Below are 20,005 nucleotides of genomic sequence, written 5' to 3'. Positions count from 1 at the left end.
TAGGCTTTTGGATAATCCATTGTGTCCTGGAACTTAACATTTCCAACGTTTCGGGACTACATACAGGTCTCATCACCAGAGTAAGATCGCAGAGGTCGTCTACTCTTTTTGACTACAAAAACCTGATTCTAAGCAAAAGCCTAGAAACTCAAGAATGGATAAACATTTCACAAATAAATGTATGAATAAAATAATAGTTAATTAATTCTTTCCATCACCTCAACAAAATATAAATATGCCTATTAAATAAAATAATCAAATATAAACTCTGTAAGATCTTCTCGTGCAATAAATATATTTAAGCTTTTTAAATTAAAGATTAAATTCAACAAAATAAATAAGAAACAGTTTATTCCACGTCCAACCATTCATTTCCACAATTAAAGGTCTAATGATTATGATACCTTTGGACGGTCAAAACACCAAGGCCCTTCAAAACTGATCAGTGGGCAGGTTATAATTAATTTTCACAAAATAAGACATTTTTTGATAAACATGCGAGAATAATAATTTTGCCTAGTTGATTTTAACATTTTAACACTAACATTTGAAATTAAATTTATTTATAATTAATTACAAATTCCACTATAATTATAAATAAATAAATAAATAAATAATTATTTAATAAAAATATCAATAAAATACTTAAAAAATAATAAATTACGAAAATAAAATTTTAACGAATTTAAATTTATAGTTATTTTAAATGCTCTGTCAATCTAAGATGGGCTTGCTCAGTGAAAAAGATGTCAGTTTAACACAATGAGGCAGAGCGCTCGCTGTCTTGGCGTACAATTAGACGCTGCAGAGAGCGCCGTTAAACGTCGCTTGAGGGGAGCCAGGGTGTTATCGTCTGGTGACAAATTGCGACGTGGGGGCGCGCGGGTCAGCCGGTCCGGGCCCCCACATTAATCTCCACTACAGCGGCATCCGACTTCTCTTTCCGCAGCAAGAAGAAGAAGAATAAGAAATATATTTTTCAAATTGCTTTCAAGTGTAGCGAGCGCCATAATCTCCACTTAAAATATATTTATTGCCAGCGCGTGTTTTATTATTTTTTTGTTGCCTCACGGTCATCCCGCAACCTACTTTGTCTCAAACCCAAACAAAACATGGCGAAACGCGAGAGATGGCTCACTGTTGCGCGCATCTGGCAACACTGGAAGCTGGGGTGTGCAGTAACCTTGCTATTGTTTTTAATCTTTGCAAAGCAAACTTGTTTCTTTCATCCTTGGAGATATGTAGTGCAGTAAGTTCTTACATCGCCCTGGAAGCTGTGTGGATTGCGAAGGGTGCTGAAGACTTCATTCGACCTATTTTGGGAAATGACACGTGTTCACAATATTCTACACGAATTCCCTTTATTTTGTGCGAGTATTAGAGGTCTGCACGGACTGAAATTCTTAGACCCGGCCCAGCACAATCTGAATCAGACCCGAACCCGATTCGAAACCCGAGATTAGCTTATATTTATCACCCAAGCCCGATGCTAAACCCGAAGACTAGCAGATAAAGCAGAGACAAGAGACCACAGGGACCAGATACAGCTGCGAGAGATATCACTCCAGTAGCACGAGAAAGAGTAATCCACCAATCTGCCAGGTAAAACAAAATGAATGCAATGTTCTATTATAGAGTAGAAATGAGACAAATGCCGTTATGAAATACGAAGTCAAACTAAACAATAACTTAAGATACTGGTAATCTGCTGTTCTGTATGGGTGTCGTGCTTGCATTAAAATCTTCGTTTATTTATTTATTTATTTATTTATTTATTTATTTATTTATTATTTTGCTAATAATTATAACATAACATATATTATATATAGAAAAAACAATTCACGTTTCAATGTTCTACTACTACTACGATGACATCAGAGCCCAAAGTCGAGCCTTAGCCTCCTCAATTTTCTTCCTCCAACTGTCCCTGTCCTGTGCTAATCTCCTCCAGGCAGTTGTTCCGAGATAGTCCTGAGAATCGATCGTTACCGCATCTATCCATCTATTTTTGGGTCTTCCAATTGGTCTTTTACCATGTATTTTCCCTTCTAAGATCTTCTTTGGTATTCTGTTCCCTTCCATCCGATAGACATGTCCGGCCCATTCAAGCCTCCTTAATTTGATGAAAGTAACAATATCAAAACTTCTATATAATAAATTTATATAGCTCGTTATTATAACGTATTCTCCACTGCATATTTTCTTGCCCCGGTCCAAAAATTCTTCTGAGTATTTTGCATTCAAATATACCTAGTTTAGCTTCTGTCTCCTTAGATAGTGTCCAAGTTTCGCTTGCATAACAGAGAATACTTCTAATAATTCGTTTCTATGTTAGTACATGCTTTTCTGAAAGACGTTGTACGATGATTATTTTTCCTTTCAACTTCAGCGCGCTCATGTCCATATCGAGGGAAGGTAGCGTCATTGATTGTGATTTATGGTCTAACTACTAATAACATTAGCATTCGGCTGTGGCCCATAGTCTTGTTACGGTAAGAATTTGAAATTCTACAACTTTTTTTTCACCACGAATCCCTGAACTGGAACCCAAACTCGGCGCGGGAAAATATGTTTTCTCTGTCAAAATGATAATAATTAGATGAAAAATTATTTTAATTTTTCGATGGACATTTTATCCAAGTTCTATTGGTCCAGTTGTGAGAGAAAATTCCCTTTTCTGTAAGGAATGCCTGCCAACGCTATGGTAGTTTTTCGATTCCGTGTCAGAAGAAATTTGCTGGTTTGGAATTTAAGAAATCGTCAAGCATCTTCGTTATAAAAGGGGTACTTTTGAAGATTGTTAAATAGAGAACGGAAAAGGCGGAAATCTGAGGACGCAAGGCGTCTTGAGATTTTGGCAGTATTTCTCTGGATGTACACTAACTTCTGCACGGATTGTTGAGTGTTAAAATGACAGAACCATTTTCTTGCAGTGCTTTCTCCTATGACATTCTCCCTGTATACGGTATACTTGTTTCTAGCCGCCTCCGCAGCCTTTGCTCCTCTATTAAACTCAAACAGAAGAAAATATCGGAAGTGTTCGCTTTTTTTCCACTTGACTCTCCATCTTCTTCAGCCCACAAGTAGAACTTCCTTTAAATCTGTAAAATTCAATGCGTATTTACAAACATAACACTCCAAATAACAAATGATAAACGATAAACAATCTCCTACCAACTCAGAGTTGAACAAAAACACTACGAACGTATGCATTAACCTAATAAAAAACTTCATGCAATGCCCATTTATTGAGAGTCCAGACTTAAGTTAATTAATGTTATTCACTAACATTGTTTTTTTTTAAATTCCGTTAGCTCATTTTGGTAATGTTGATGTGGACTTTAAATAAGAAATATTAGTACTTGCTATGGAAATTAACTTTTGGAGGCTCTCACACAGGAAATAGGAAATAGCTATAATTAGTAATCATTTGTACCCAACAAACTTTTATTGTAAAATGATTTCCTATGTCTTCGTATCATTTATCTTAATGTTTTTTTTTAAATTGTCACACAATTGTTTTTAATGATTATTCTTTATGAATTGTTTAGTAGGCCGATCTATCGAACCCTTATTTAGGGCGGCTTTTGTTAATACAAATTATCTATCTATAATAAGATAAATTATTTGTGTAAAAAATTATTTTGGAAATAATTCAACAAAAAAGGTGGAATTTTATTGACATGTAAGAAGAATGTCCGACGCAGCTGGCCAAGGGCAGTCCAAGAATGGCAGATATACAAGGCAGAAAAGGAAAGAAAGAGATAGATGGTTGAGGTGCAAGGAAGTATGCAGATATATGGACTAGACGAAGAAAACATAATAGACAGAGAACTTTGAAGAAAGAAAATGTATGTATGCAAATGGGTAAATACCCGGTGGCAGTGGTAACTAATTACATTCAAATGAAACAATCCCTGTAAAAGTTCCTTTCAAAATGTACTATGTTTGTAAATTTTTTGTATATCGTATCTGTTTTTGATAAAGGAAAATTCAGCAGTAAGGAAATTTCTAAATTAATTAATTAAAAACAACGATGAAAGTTGTTTTGAAAAAATTATTATTTCCTTTAGGCTTTCAACTTAACAGAAACTGTCTCAAAACAGTGTGGTTCTGACCACGGTAGAGGAAGGTCGTGTGTTTCCGATCCGGCTTGTGTACCGTGACGAGAACTGATTGATTACGCGCACGTAAAGTTTCTTATTATTTATAGTGTAAGTGACATAGTGCGGTCAAATAAGGTACATTAATAACAGACAATATACATCTAATTAATATACATAGTGGTGCTTTAAGTGAATTTCAACAAGAACGACGACCTTTCGTCGTGTCAACACCATCAAGGTTCAATTTGAGACAACGGCAACGAGCCCTACAGCAATGGAACTGCACCGATGGATACAACAGTTAAAGATACCAGCAGATGAGTTGGACATGGTACAGCTCAACACACAGGAAAGATCACTTTATATTAAGGTAATTTCTCCTAACTTATTTGAGAGAATAGTACAAACAACCCAATATACCCTTTAAATATGAGAATGATGAAAACACATAAGTTAAAATTAGTAAAGCGGACTTTCCGTCATTCACAGTGCGAGTATTTAACCTCCCCCCGGATATTCCAAATTCCATAGTGACACAAGTGCTAAACCGATATGGAACCATTGCCTAAATAAGAAACGAACAGTGGAGTACAGCCTTTCCCTTCCCAGTCAACAACGGAATTAGGGCAGTAAAAATGGAAATTAAGCAACATATTCCTGGATCAGTAAAAATTGCTGGCTTCCCTCCTCAAATAACATACGTAGGTCAACCGCTGTTGTGTTTCGTCTGCCACGAGCCAGGTCATCTAAAAGAAGAATGCCCTAAACGAAAAACCAAATTGAATGTGAGTGTTCAACCCGGAAACTACTGCTAAGTGACGCTGTTGCGGGGATTAGCGAGTGTTCCGCGCCAGCTTCCCCTGCCGCGGAGCACACCGAATCTACTTTAACGACGGAGCAAATACATGACGAACAGCCCGATCCAATGGAATTAGAAGAAACACATCCGGCGTCTCCTGCACCCGTCATCAACAAAGCTCGGAACTTGGGGACTTTTGTGTCGTGTGCATGAGTAAGGTTACAGGTACAACGTACACAAAGCTCACCCCTCCAAGTGCTCAGGGACAGTCGTGTGTACTAAGAACGTGGTCACATCGAATGACAGGAAGACGGACGAGGAAACTGTGTCGTGTCGAAGCCAATGACATTCAGATAATTAATTAGAGGTAAACGGTCTGTTTGAAAATAAGGAAATACGTATTATTCGAATGGGTATTGTATACGTTTGAAAATATATTTCTTAAAATTTAGGTACAGAATTTCGTGGAGGAATTCTGAGGAGATACATTATTTTCTTCGAATGGAGAGTTTATATTTTATAACTTGTGTCAAACACAAACTAGAGATTGGAAACGGGCATTCATTGAAATACATTGCAGTCCCTTAAATCGGTGGAAAATTTGTCCATAGCCATGGATCAAGTCGTAGTGGAACCTTCCCTATAAGTGACATAGAAATTGAAAACTATTTTCGAGACAAATTTAGGATACTTATCTTTCTCAGATACGAGATCAGCTAGCAACTACTGAAAATCGAACAGGAAACAGTGACAGTGAAAACATTCAATACTTTATTTTGGCCTAAGACTTTATAATACAATTACAAACCATTTTCCAAATTTGAAATTTTTTAAAATTGAAGCTTTTAAAAAATAAATTTGTAAAATTATCCACGATATAATATAATATTAACAAATGTATTTTTTTTACCTTTTATTTCTGTCTACTATATTCTTGTTTTTATTGAATATCACTGGCTTCTGTCGAATTGTCAATTTATATTAAATGTGTATTTTTCTCTCTTTTTCTCTTTCTTCTTTATTCTTGCTCTTGTGTTGTATTTATTGGTTTGAATTAAGTTACTTACTGTATTTAGTAAAGTGTCCTTGTAAATTTTATGTTATATTATTGACTAAGACCACACCGTACACGAGCCTGGCTCTTACGGTAGTGGCTAGAAACATTTTTGTTTTATAAATGTAATTTGTATTCAGTAGGTAGCTAGTTAAATAAATAAAATAAAAAAATTAATTTTGCTCCCGTCACTTCATGTGACGTGGAAATAAGTTTCTTTCGTTTCAAATCATGTTTAACTAACAGACGAAGAAGGTATGGGTTCGAAAAATATTCGAATGTATGTAGTCATACACTGTAATAAAATGTACAGAGCAGAACTGTAAATTTGATATATTTTGCATGTTTATTTATATATATGCTATAAAATTACGTGTTTCAACCTACCATAATATTATCATTATGTTGTTCCAGCCAGGAACCACTTTTATAGCAGACCTTACAGTACCTCTGTGCTGGAAGCGGGAGTTTGTTGACATTGAAGTCCGGTCGCTTAGCCACGTTCAAAGACACAAGTCCCCAAGTTCCGAGCTTTGGTCATCAAGTCTGTAGAAAAGTCAAATGACGTAAATTATTTGACGGCAACGGAGGACTTTGTAGAGCAAACACCTGAAGAACAGGATAACAAAGCAGAATTCAAAGACATGGAGGATAAAATTCAACATCAGGAGAAACATCCAGCATAAGAAGATACAACAATGCCTGTGGGCTGCAAAGCGCAAGAGCAGCAGGTAGATGCAACTCCCAATAAAAACTGAAATCAACAGTAGAACACGACATTATACGAGATCCTAGGCTGCGTAAAAATGAAATAGCAAATTCAAGTAACATCGTAGAAAAAGATTCGCAGAACACTAGTACAGTAAGTAAAATTAAGAACAACCCGCGACCCCATCCTTACGCGATAAACGGTCGTACGAAAGAAGGAATCAAGAAAGAAAACGCGGTTGAAACGGGTTCTAGCCAGGAGATAACACTGCCTTAAAGTTTGGCTATGTTCCGTAAGCTAAAGATTTTTGTTGCAAATATTTATTATGAAACGTGGTGGTACATTTCCTAGCAAATATTCTTTACGTGCGATCACAGTTCTTTACTTTTTCAGTATGGTAAACTTAAGAAACTATGCTACGTTAAATATAAATTGCATACAGAGTAAATCCAAGGAAAACGCATTGAGTCAATTTATTAGAGACAATAACATAGATGTATTACTGTTACAAGAAGTAAACATGGATAATTTTAGTTTTTTAGGACCACAATTTGATTTTGTAGTTCATACGGGAGAAAACAATAGAGGTACTGCTATAATTTATCGTGCTGGTTTTATTGTAAAAAAATATAGAAGGACATCCAAGTGGTAGGGTAACATCCTTGCCTTTAAATGACACCCACATAGTGAATGTGTACCTCCCATCCGGAACTAACAATCGTACTGAACGAGAGAACTTCCTTAGTAGAGACTTGCCTTTCTTTCTACGACATCGATACAATCAGCTAATTCTCGGAGGAGATTGGAATTGTGTACTACAAGCCAAGGACCAATCTGGGAGTTACAACCCCTCGCCTGTTTTAAAAACACTAGTGACGGACTTAAAGCTTGTGGACACATGGGAAAATAAGCATGGAAACAACGTAACGTTTACATTTCACAGACAGAACAGTGCGTCCCGACTTGACCGTTTTTACATCAGTGAAGCGTATACAAATGACATATACAACGTGACAGTCATTCCCTCGCCATTCTCCGACCATGATTGTGTGCGATTGTCAACAATAACCGAAACACTACCTCCTTTGTACGGACGCAGTTATTGGAAGTTAAACAACTCTTTAATTCAACGGTATGATGTGAAGCAGAACTTTAATGATCATTTTGAAAATATAAAACGCAGAGTAAAAAATTCCCCTCTAAGTATTATGCAGAAATGGATTCGTATTATAAAACCCGGAATTAAGTCGTTCTATCAGACTGCGGGATATCTGCGAGCACAGGAAAGTAGAGCTACACTTCAATTTTATTATCAGATGTTGAATGAACTTTATTCTCGACACAAGACAGAAGGTAATAAATGGGAAGAAATCCGTCAAGTTAAACGCACAATAGGCACTTTACAGGAAAAGACAATTTATGGAGTAGTAATTCGATCGAAAGTTCCTACAATAAACGAAGACGAAAAATGTGCCCTCTATCACTTAATAAAAGAAAAGCAAAAACACCATGTCAGATTCATTACAAATCTTCAGACGGCGGCTGGGAAAACTCTCAACCCAAACAAGGAATGTACAACAGAATTTGAGAAACACTTTACGTCTCTGTATGCAAATACAAATACATCGCAGCAGCAAACACAAAAACTACTCAAACATATCAATCGTCACTTAAGTGTGATCCAGCAAGAAGAACTGCAACATCCAGTTACAGAAGAGGAAATCCGGAAAGCATTAGACTCAACGCTTAAACACACAGCACCCGGTCCAGATGGTCTAACATATCAGTTTTATAAAACACATTGGATAGTGATGAAAGAATATTTGTTGGAACTGTTCAACTATATTTTTAATACTCATGATATAACTGATGGGTTCAGTGACGGTGTGGTGACGCTCATCCCGAAGAAGAAATCTCCTAGTACAGCAGCCGATTATAGACCCAGCACACTATTAAACACCGATTATGAACTACTGATGAAAGTTCTAGACAACCGTTTTCGACCTTTGTCTGAAGATATTTTTGAAACAGAGCAAACATGTGGCATCCCTAATAAGTCCATTACAGACAATCTCACTGCCATCGGAGACACCATATTACATTATGAAGAACATCCAAATGAAAGTGGTGCACTGGTATCGCTCGATTTTGAGAAAGCTTTCGACAAAGTGAACCACAATTATTTATACGCAGTCATGCAGCACTTCTGTATACCTCAGAAAATAATTAATATCATTAAAGCGATATACGCTAAGGCACATTCTCAAATTCAAGTTAATGGGTTTATTAATAAAAGAATTCCAATAAAATCCTCAGTAAGACAAGAGTGTCCTTTATCTATGTTTCTTTTTTGCAGTCAGTGTAGAACCATTTATACGACTTGCACATCAGGTACTGCACTCTAGAAATCGAGTATCAACACCAATGTTTACAATAAGAGTGTATGCAGACGACGTTCTCCTCCTGCTTCGTGACGTCGAAGAATGTGAATATCTACCGAACATTTTGAAAACTTATTTAAGGCCACAAACTCGCAAATAAATTATCAAAAGTCAACTTTATCGCCCGTAGAGAAGTGGCCTCAACAACAAACAATTAATAACATCCCAATTAAAGCTAAAACAAATATACTAGGTCTAACGGTATGCACCTCCTTCATAAATATAAAAAAAAATCCATTATGCTAGACATGTCGATCTCTCCAAAAGTCTTTTCCATTTTTTTTATCTAACTGCCTCGTCATTTTCGAGAATTTCCATGCTTTTTCTACTCAAACACTCTCTTTTTTTCTTTCAAGATTCTGTCATCTGTGATTTGTTGTATATGTCATGGTTTTTTATTTTATTTTATTGGGTTATTTTACGACGCTGTATCAACATCTCAGGTTATTTAGCGTCTGAATGATATGAAGGTGATAATGCCGGTGAAATGAGTCCGGGGTCCAACACCGAAAGTTACCCAGCATTTGCTCGTATTGGGTTAAGGGAAAGCCCCGGAAAAAACCTCAACCAGATAACTTGCCCCGACCGGGATTCGAACCCGGGCCATCTGGTTTCGCGGCCAGAAGCGCTGACCGTTACTCCACAGGTGTGTATATCATGGTCATATCATTGTTATAATAATGATGATGATGATAATAATAATAATAATAATAATAATAATAATATCAGGCAGTACATCCCACTTGACGATGCATATCAGAGGAAGATTAATTGTTTTTCATACATCTGAAGTCTGATTAATGTAACATGTAGCTAATCGGAGACGCATAGAATGGAAGGAGAAAGGAACTGGCCACCTTACCCATTATCTCCTGGCTTAGTTGCCTCATGAGTGATCCTTATTGATGTCACTTACGAGGTTCCAACCTGTTTTCGGACAGTTGACTAAACAACAAGAAGATTATATAATAATAATAATAATAATAATAATAATAATAATAATAATAATAATAACATGGTGATGAACAGTTATTATAAGAGCAGCCTTTTTAAGGCAGAGCAATGAAAGAAGTTGAAAGATTTCTGTGAATTCTCAAGTAGCAGCAACAGAGTCAACTGCACTTACATCATCCCAGCACGGCTGGCCATATTTGGAATTGTATAGAACTGTATCTCACCGCCCACCTGCGTCTGGGTTTGAATCCCGCTGGCGTGATGAAACGACGCTACTGGCCAACATCAATCTGAACAATGTGTCTGTAGACAGTGACGATCAGTGACGAAACTAGGACGAGTGTTGGGTAGTTCTCATTGTGTTATCCTTTTAATGTAAAACGAAGAGGTGTAGATCGGATTTCTTTACTGCTGATAATGAATTAAGTAAATTACGACGTTCCGGAAACTGACTTATATTCGTCTTTAAGTGAACAAAAACGAAGTGAGAAGGTTATCCTACTTAATCTGCTTGAGTGACCTGACTGAAATCATTTCGTACATATCCAAATAAAAAGGAAAACTTCTGTTCTGGATTATATACAAAATGAATTTCCTACAATTCCAGAATTAATACATTTGACTTTCATTGTGCTAGTAACCTATTTCTAGAATGTAGCAACTACATTACTCAGAGATCCATTCAAAAGAATAGCCGGACAATAATACATCAAGCCAATACTGCTAACAAAATTGAAGATTGTCTCAATTCTACGATGTGGAATAACAAAAATTTAAGAAAGGCAGAAGTAGTCATCTGTATATCTATGCAGACGACACTGTCCTCTTGGCGATGGGCAAAACCTATAGATTAGCGTCCAGTAGATTGCAGTCGATCTTAGATCACCTCCAGCCGTGGTTCCACGACTGGAGAATCAAGGTCAATGTAGAGGCCATACTCTTTTCACTAAGAGCGAGACCAGACTTGAATTGAATTGAAAGAGGTGAATTGGGAGGACAAATTTAAAAGGTACGCAATCGCGTCCTTGCAAGGGGTTTGGGGCTGCAAGAAACTAAATATGTGAGCTCCAAGTCTGTTGGCCACTAGTCTCACTCCGGGTTACGCTGCTCCACTGAAGAAGCTCTAGAAAATTTTGAAGGAGAAAACCGAAAATGGACGTAATCTCTTAGGTACCACATACGCGAGGGGGACGGAAATGTGATCAAAATGATCACGGGACGGGACGAGGAGGAGATGGCTGGTGTAGATCTGCACATTGAAATGAACTGTGTCATTTCGCAGTGCAGGAGGAGTCGAGAAGACTCTGTCGTCTGTTGTTCGATGACAAGGCAGGTGAAGACCGCCAGAAGAGACGCCGTGAATTCTGAATCTGCAAATTGAAAGGTTCCCTGTCCTTTCGCATTGCGACTACGTGAGTGACGTTGCACATGTATTCCATATTTTTATAGACTCTGAACTAGGGCATTAAGTTGTTTGTTAGAAAAAAGGGGAATTATGGGGAAGGGCATATAGGTCCGTGGCCCATTTCTCTTAGGGCTCATCCCGACATTTGTAAACAGAGACACCACATCAAAGCTGACCATGATGTCTCCAGGTTGGATTCTCAGCGTTTGAATCTTCTCTGATGTATGACGATGTCTTGCCTACGAAGGGTTTTAGTAGGTTGCTCAGGTATTTGGCTAATGCGTACGTCGGTGACCCGATCGCATTGACAATCGGCCTGAGCGGCACATCCTGTTTGTGTATCTTAGGTAGTCCATACAGTCTAGGGCGGTAGTGCTTCAGACTTCTTGATTGTGCGTTGTATTTCTGTTGGAATCGACAAATTCTTGATTAGGAGACTGAAGATGTCTGCCGCAGTAGTAGACGAAACGTCTGGTAACATCTGCACCAGTAGACCACGGCATCTTAGCCCGAAAGCTCCGTTTCAACTAGACACCGGCCGTGAAGGCCTGCATGCTGAAATTAAGATGGTTTACGGTCAAATCGAACATGAATGTACTAATCTTATTTAGGCTACTATTGCTAACGTTAATATTTTTCTAGATAAAGAAAAATGATGGAATATTAAACTTCGATCTCCATATTTTAATTTTAAGTTGATTACACTTATGTTGCCGACCCCTTTAATTGACACAATTCTTATTTCGCTGTATTGAACAAGTTGGACAAATGAAAAGTTTTTCATCAGTGCTACAGTCTTCGTGTGCCCAACGATGACATTTTGAACACTGAGTCTATTTCTGGTGTCCTCTGAAAAAAAAAATCCATTGCAAAACAAGCACTGTCCATCATCATAACTTTCTCCACATTCCGAGTCACTAATGTTAATTAATCGTACTTCCACATCGGAGTCATCATCACTGGACGAACTCAAGCAGTGCTTCTTGAACTGAGTTTTTCTGTGGTTTTTGTTGTTTTTCGAGTAACTTCTTTGCGAGCTGCATCTTTTCTTTGTTTTTCCTTATCTAAACTCTCTCTCGTTTGTTTTTTTATAAAGAGTTGATATTATGATAGCTCCTTTTTCTGCCCTGGATGACTTTGCATGCGACTCCCCACTGGCTGAAGCTTGCGGCTTTTGAAGTGGTTGTTGTTGCTGCTGCTTCTGTAACTGTGGTATAACCAAAGTAATTTTTTCTGGCGCGTGAAATAAGTAATGAGAACGTTGAGAGCGAATAACTTATCTTTGCCACAGTCTGTGGGCATAAAAGCTGACAATTGTGATTGGCAGATTGCTGACGTCACATCTGTTTAGGAGGTGGTACCACTCTCATCCGAAGTGACAACAGATGCCACCAACTGGACAGTGTACTTAAGAACATATCCCAGAAACGCAAAGTGCGAATGTCTTGCCTTTGACGCAGTCAGTGGACAATAAGACTGAAAATTGTGATTGGCAGGTTACTTACGTGACGTGTTGGGTGTTACTGTTCTCAGCTACACTGGCAACAAGTGCTCATTGATTGGCTTTTTACTCAAGGACACGCGCCACAAACGCTGGCACTGGCAGTAGTGGCGATATTTACACAGGTCCAACGAAATTTTCGAAACCAGGAATCTCAATTAAATTTAATAGTTTTAATGACTGCCTCCGTGGTCTGTTGGTCAGCATGCTGGTCCCGGGTTCGAGTCCAGGGCTCGGCTCTCAATGAGTTTTTCTTGAAGAAGAAAAATTACCTGGGTGTTTAGAGTCTGGAAATTTGTGTGATTGTGAGTGTGCCGGGTTAATATTAATTAACCAATCATCAAAAATATAAAATACATCAGGACTGTCGCTGGACAGTAACCTGAACACACGTTTCAGCGTCACTTTGTTGACAAATAACTCCATCCGTTAGCACAACCATAAAGCATCTAATAGATGCTATAGAGTTACCAACAACGAAAAAAAAATAGTTTTAATAATTACACAAGATTTTTATTTGAAATATATAGATAATATTTTACGAATTACGCACTTACGTTTTGATCTTTAACCCTGCATTACTCAGGTGGGGTGTGGTAAACCCCGGTGCGTATATTTCAACGAAAATCTAAGAGATGGAGCTAGTGTGTACTCTGTGCATCTGTATACCTTTCAATCACATCCAGAAGAGTTCACTTAAGAAATTGTTTAAGTGAACTAAGAATAGTATATTTAATTGCGTTTATCTGATTTCTGAAACTTGCGGAAAAATATATTAGTTATTTAAAATGGGGTTTGTGAAACCCCACCTGAGCAATGGTGAGAATATTTATAACATGAGTAACGCAGGGTTAAGTAAGGTAAATATTGTAGGACTAGCCAATTTTAATTGATTTTAGCTGTTTATATTATTGTCATCTCAATTAATCATTAGTTTTAGTCATTAATAATGGTAACTTAATTATTTCAGTTAGTAATTTTTGTAATGAATAATTGAGAACAATGGATAATTAATTATTTACCTAATTCATAATTAATTTTAATTAATAGTTCAAGTAATCTTTCATAAAATGCATATAGAGTGTTAGTTGGGAGACCGGAGGGAAAAAGACCTTTAGGGAGGCCGAGACGTAGATGGGAGGATAATATTAAAATGGTTTTGAGGGAGGTGGGGTATGATGATAGAGACTGGATTAATCTTGCACAGGATAGGGACCGCTGGCGGGCTTATGTGAGGGCGGCAATGAAACTTCGGGTTCCTTAAAAGCCATTTGTAAGTAAGTAAGTAATCTTTCATTGGCTCTTCTGTAGTTACTTCCAGACAAACCGACACGACTAGAAGTATTAACACATTTCGTAAACTCTCAAATGTGAGCATCATAATAATATCAATAAGGGTTCTAAATAAGAGATACTATCTCTTAATAGGACCTCTAGGTGTCTCTTAATAGGGAAAGGAATAAATAAAAATGAACTAACTACCCAAGATCATATTATTATCTCCCTTATTAGCAATAAACCTCATTATATGCAACATTTTGCCAGCAATTTTATAAAATTAATAATAAGTTTGTTGTACTGTAGCTTACATTAACTGCTGTTCACTTCCTCAACAAAAACCACTAAAACGTTCGAAGTGTGAAAAATTACTTTGCTTGCTCTCAGCTTCGTAGCTTACTTTCAACTAAGGTTAGACTAAGAACGCGATGCCTTAGAAGCACAAACATTGATTTCCTATAGTTGTCGAGAGATGGAAATTATACCGAAGAAGTTAACAATGTATCTCTTATTAGGGCCCTGTCTCTTATTTGGGTACCTTACCTTATAATTAGGGATTAATGCAAAATTGTAGCTGTGAATAATTGGATAATGGATAATAAAATAAAAAAGAGAGAACATATTGATCGTATAGAGAAGAACAGATTAATGAAGAGAATTAGAGATTAGAAACCAAACGGAAAGAGAAGTTTAAGGCGCCCAAAATTGAGATGGAAAGATTCGCTTACAAGTATTGATGAATGGACGCAAAAAGCTGCAGCCTTAATGCGAAAGGAAGAGAAGAAGACTTTAATTGCATAATGTAAGTGCTGTAGATATAGACTACGTAATGTGTGCGCTTTCCAAGATTCTATTCTCGTATTGAACCAGTGGAAGAATTTTATCTTGGTTTTTTAGGGACTGGGTGTTTGTCCGTTGTGTTGTGATGTCTCAGCGATAGTCCCGAGTCATGTCGATTCCACATTATTTTTGAGATGTCTAGTGTATGATCAGATGAATCTCCCTCCCCTACACGCGATGATGTGTAAGTCAGGTAAAAGGGGAGGTTAAACAGAGTAAGAAAGGAAGAAAGAAAGAGATAATTATGTAATTAATTTTTTACAAATTTATATAAGACAACTATATGTATATTTTAATAATTTGTGAAATTCTTCTCTTTAAGAATATCGACATTTAAATATGTTGTTTAAAAATAAATTAGTGGTTTTTAATGAGACGCTAATAAAATTTCTAATTTTTCGTTGTAAATCTTTAAGAACTTGCTTGAGTAGCTCAACTCATGTAACAAATGTCCTTTTTGCACGATCGTGTTTTTGCGGTATTTACAACTATTGTTGTTAGGCCTTGAAAGTTAGAATTCCCACACAGAAACTTGTTGCTAGGGAAACCATTCTTCATAATATAAAGCTATACTAAAGTAGACCCATTACAGGCTTTTTCGCAATATATATATATATATATATATATATATATATATATATATTTAAATTATGGTTTATTTAACGACGCTCGCAACTGCAGAGGTTATATCAGCGTCGCCGGTGTGCCGGAATTTTTGTCCCTCAGGAGTTCTTTTACATGCCACAAAATCGAGTGACATGAGCTTGTCGCATTTAAGCACCTGGGCCGGGATCGAACCCGCAATCTTGGGCACAGAAGGCCAGCGCTATACCAACTATGCCACCGAGTGTTTCATAATTCCTTTTACAAACTTCTAGGGGTTGTAGAGGGGACTAATTAGATGAAGTTTTGATTAGGAACCCATGTCCGGAAATGTATCGTTTCAGTGCAAAATAAGTTTGAAGATCGATTCTATTTAAAATCTCCCACTTCACAATACGCGAACAAAATGGGCTGAGGGCGACTACTGCAGTCCCCTGATATCGTGTGTCTTCTGTTTACAATCAATTCTACGAAGTTCTACCCAACTAACATTCTACACGCATTTCTGGATTCACGCATAGGCCTACTTGATACATCTCAAACATCTGTATTTAATATTCCTAATTATGTTTGGTGACGAATAAAATGGGTACAGTTCTGCGTTATGTAACTGTCTCCATTCCTTTGTAACTTCACACATATTTTTCTAAGTACCTTATTCTCGAACACTCTTAACCTCTGTTCCTCTCTCAAAGTGAGAGTCCAAGTTTCACAAAGATGCAGCACAACCGGTAATGCACAACACATTTATCACGGACGTTTTCCGCATCGCCTCACTTCATCATTATACAATTTTTGTCAGAATACAACAAACTTATTTTGCATCGAAACGATACATTTCCGGACATGGGTTCCCAATCAAAACTTTATCTACTTAGTTCTCTCTACAACCGAATCCCTAGTAGTTTGTAATAGGATTTTTTTTTTACCTTGGGGATTTAGTGAAGTGAATTTTGATGGCAGGCAGAGTAACTATCTCATGCCCCCATGTTTTAGATTGCTACCAATGCACTTCATTAGAACTAGGTACCCAGCTTCGAAGCCGTTAGCCCTGTGAACTTACAATATATTTATTTTTCCCTATTATCATAATACAGGGTTGTTATCTAAGAAATTAGCAAGTTGTGATAGTAGAAGAGAAAGAGTGGGGGAAGGGAAGTGGTCCGTGGCCCATTTATTTTAGGGCTCATCCCGATATTTGTCTTATTGCTCAAGGGAAACCACGGAAAAACCTAGAGCAGGATGAGATGTCGTGCTGACGACAAGCCAATTGGCTATAGTGGGGTCGGAATATGTTGAGGTGGGAGGTTTTGGTTTAATCATTATTCAAAGTACAAATACATTAAAGGTACATAAAAAATTGTTTACAATAAGAACAATGCATCTATGCTGCCAATAACGTGATGACCCTGAAACAGAGAAATAACATTATTAGTGCATTTATAGACTTGTCTGTATGTAGAGTCAAGCGGTTATTTAGTGTTCAAGTTGGTATTCGTCTTGTACGTTGTCGTTCCAAGCGTAATAGGAATTATGAAACAGCCTGCATATATCATGAAGTGGCTAATTGTAATAAGTCTTACATTTATATTATTATAATGTACCGAAGTACATATGATATTTCCATGCAGATATTCTGCGTCATCATACGATGAAAGAGTAATGGAACGGAGAAAAATTCTCTCCGGCGTCAGCACGTAGAGCTGAAAACCCGGGTTCAAATCCCGGCGCCGGAGAGAATTTTTCTCCGTTCCATTACTCTTTCATCGTAAGTCTTACATTGTTTATTACCAATTTACTACAATAAACGTACACTAGATTTACACATGTACAGTACAGTAATACTGGTTTTATGTTAACTTTTTATTTCATGTAGGCCTAATGATGAACTGCACTGTGTTGAAAGTTGTATCGTATTGCATTGGTTTCAATTGCTCGTTATGATACTCTGAATAATTTTTGTATTGTATAATACTACATTGATTTTGTATTGCATTAAAAAAAAACAAAACAAAAAAACATATTAAAAAAATAAAAAATAAAATAAAATAAGTAAAAAAAGAACAATATTGCTCTAAATTTTCAATGAAAAATATATTGTATTTAATATTTTAAAACTATGATCGTGCAAAAAATGTTGTACAGTACACCTTTATGATGTGCATTACAAAATCTGAGCAATTGAAAAACTCGTTTTGCTCGTTTTTTCAAACTTTTCCTCGATTTTGTAAAAAGTACTTTCCAACCTTGTATCGTAATATAGAGTTCTATTGCAACTAACTCATAATACACTTAATGTAAGGAACATTTATATCTTCATCTTATGAAAAAGACTAAAAAAGTAATCATTAGAACCGATTTCGTTTTTTTAATACAGATATGCTAATGTTTATAAAAATTATCATATTCCGTGTGCATCATTCGCGGATAAATTGACTTGTAAAGAGCGTTAGTTTGCTTACATAAGCGACCGGCACGAAGGCCATGCAACACGCGACAGTGTCCCATACGCTCTGTAAGAGTGGTTGTATTGACGTTAGATTGTGTGTTATTCTTCTGATTGTGTTAGCAAAGTGTTTAGATTAGCTTTCTCACATGACACCACAGAAATTTACAATAGAGCAATAATAATTTGCATGGTAGAAACTTATCTGAAAAAGTGACTGCGGAAAGGTAAAAAGTCGATTCCAAGAAAATTTCCTAATGTTACCGTTCCACATAACATCAGCAAAAGACCACTCCTAAATCTAAATCTAAACACTTCACTAACACATTCAGAAGAATAACACTCAATCTATCGTCAACACGGTCTCTCCTACAGAAAGATTGAACTGCCGAGCGTACGGGAGACGTATGTAAGCGAACGCTCTGTAGATACAGAATAGGCCTATGTACAAAATACGTTCAATAATTTATAAGAAACTGCTGTGCATACACAGACAGACAGGGTATCCAAAATCACTTTCTAGGCAACAAAGATGATCAAAACATATATGTCTAAGAAATTATCGAAATATACTATCAACAACATCACAATAGACTATCTATCTTCATAATTAATATGGTAATAAAGTAAAAACTGTAAGCCTATTAGGCATTTGTAAGCAATGACTGAATCCAGTTTTGTGTGTAACTGAGTTACATACACTTCAGAAAAATGTTATTAAGCCATTGACATAAGTTTATCTATAATGATTTAGGGTAGGCTAGATTACAATACAGTTCGATTCATTGATTGTTACAGCTCGGAAGTTGATGACCTAAACATCACAGAAACATGACCTATAAAATGACCTTAAATTTATAAAAATATGATATTAAAATTTAAAAAATGACCATAACTTTAATAATAAAATACAAACCAAACAATAGTACACTCGTACTTTCATCTGTGGAAAATACATTGTCACCAAACTCAACCACCAACTGTCACAAAAAACTTAGTCTGCATTATCATCATTTAATTCGAGAAAAATTCGTTCCGGCACCGGGAATCGAACCCGGGACCTCTCAGCTCTGCGCGCTGAGTGCTCTTTCCAACTGAGCTATGCCGGGACACGATCCACGGTGCCGGCCGAACTCCTCTCGTTGTAATGTTTTACGGCCTTACCGTGGATCGTGGCCCGGCATAGCTCAGTTGGAAAGAGCACTCAGCGCGCAGATCTGAGAGGTCCCGGGTTCGATTCCCGGTGCCGGAACGAATTTTTCTCGAATTAAATGATGATAATACACATTGTCTACTTCATAGTAGCCGTGTAATATTCAATGAGGTAAGCGAGACCTCATATATAATGAATATGTAATGTATTAGTCTGCATTGTTTCAATTTCAGCATTTTTACGTCTTCATTTGTGTGATACATATGCAGACTGCGGGCACTGCGGTTACAGTATTTGTTCCGTTGCATTGAATGGGAGGAAGGACGTAACACACGTGATCACGAGTCAAGGCTGACGCAACCAAAAGAAAATTCTTTTAAGACGCAATTGAATTGCACTAAGCAATCTGCAGTAGGTTCTTGAATAACTATAGTCTACGGCTATACTTTGAAAAATGTCCGTTCATATGCAGAAAGGGGCAATAAAAAAAGAAGAAAGAAAAACGCTATATTAGTTCATGTTGAAGTGAAACGAGTTTGTATAGCATCCTGCATTGTCTGTGATATCTCAGAAAGGGATGATGTATTTCAACAACGTCCGAGCCCTACTCATTACTCATATTATTACTGAAATTTTCAGAGTCGTTTAACTGTACCGTATATTTTCTTACTTCATATCTTAGAGGACTTAGTCTTTTTGGCTTTTGAAACCTGGAT

At 36.9% G+C, this 20,005-nt stretch overlaps 2 non-coding genes across 2 annotated transcripts; one reads left to right on the top strand and one right to left on the bottom strand.

Annotated features, from left to right (window-relative positions):
* Positions 1 to 19,169: 19,169 nt before the first annotated feature.
* On the bottom strand, positions 19,170 to 19,246 carry TRNAC-GCA (transfer RNA cysteine (anticodon GCA)). Its single transcript has one exon. It is a non-coding gene; the product is annotated as a tRNA-Cys (tRNA).
* A 66-nt stretch (positions 19,247 to 19,312) lies between these two features.
* Positions 19,313 to 19,388, top strand: TRNAA-CGC (transfer RNA alanine (anticodon CGC)). The gene has a single exon. It is a non-coding gene; the product is annotated as a tRNA-Ala (tRNA).
* The last annotated feature ends 617 nt before the right edge of the window (positions 19,389 to 20,005 follow it).

This window comes from Periplaneta americana, chromosome 12 (genome assembly GCF_040183065.1).
Source record: "Periplaneta americana isolate PAMFEO1 chromosome 12, P.americana_PAMFEO1_priV1, whole genome shotgun sequence".
Lineage (NCBI taxonomy): Eukaryota > Metazoa > Arthropoda > Insecta > Blattodea > Blattidae > Periplaneta > Periplaneta americana.
This window is presented reverse-complemented; position numbering and strand designations above follow the sequence as displayed.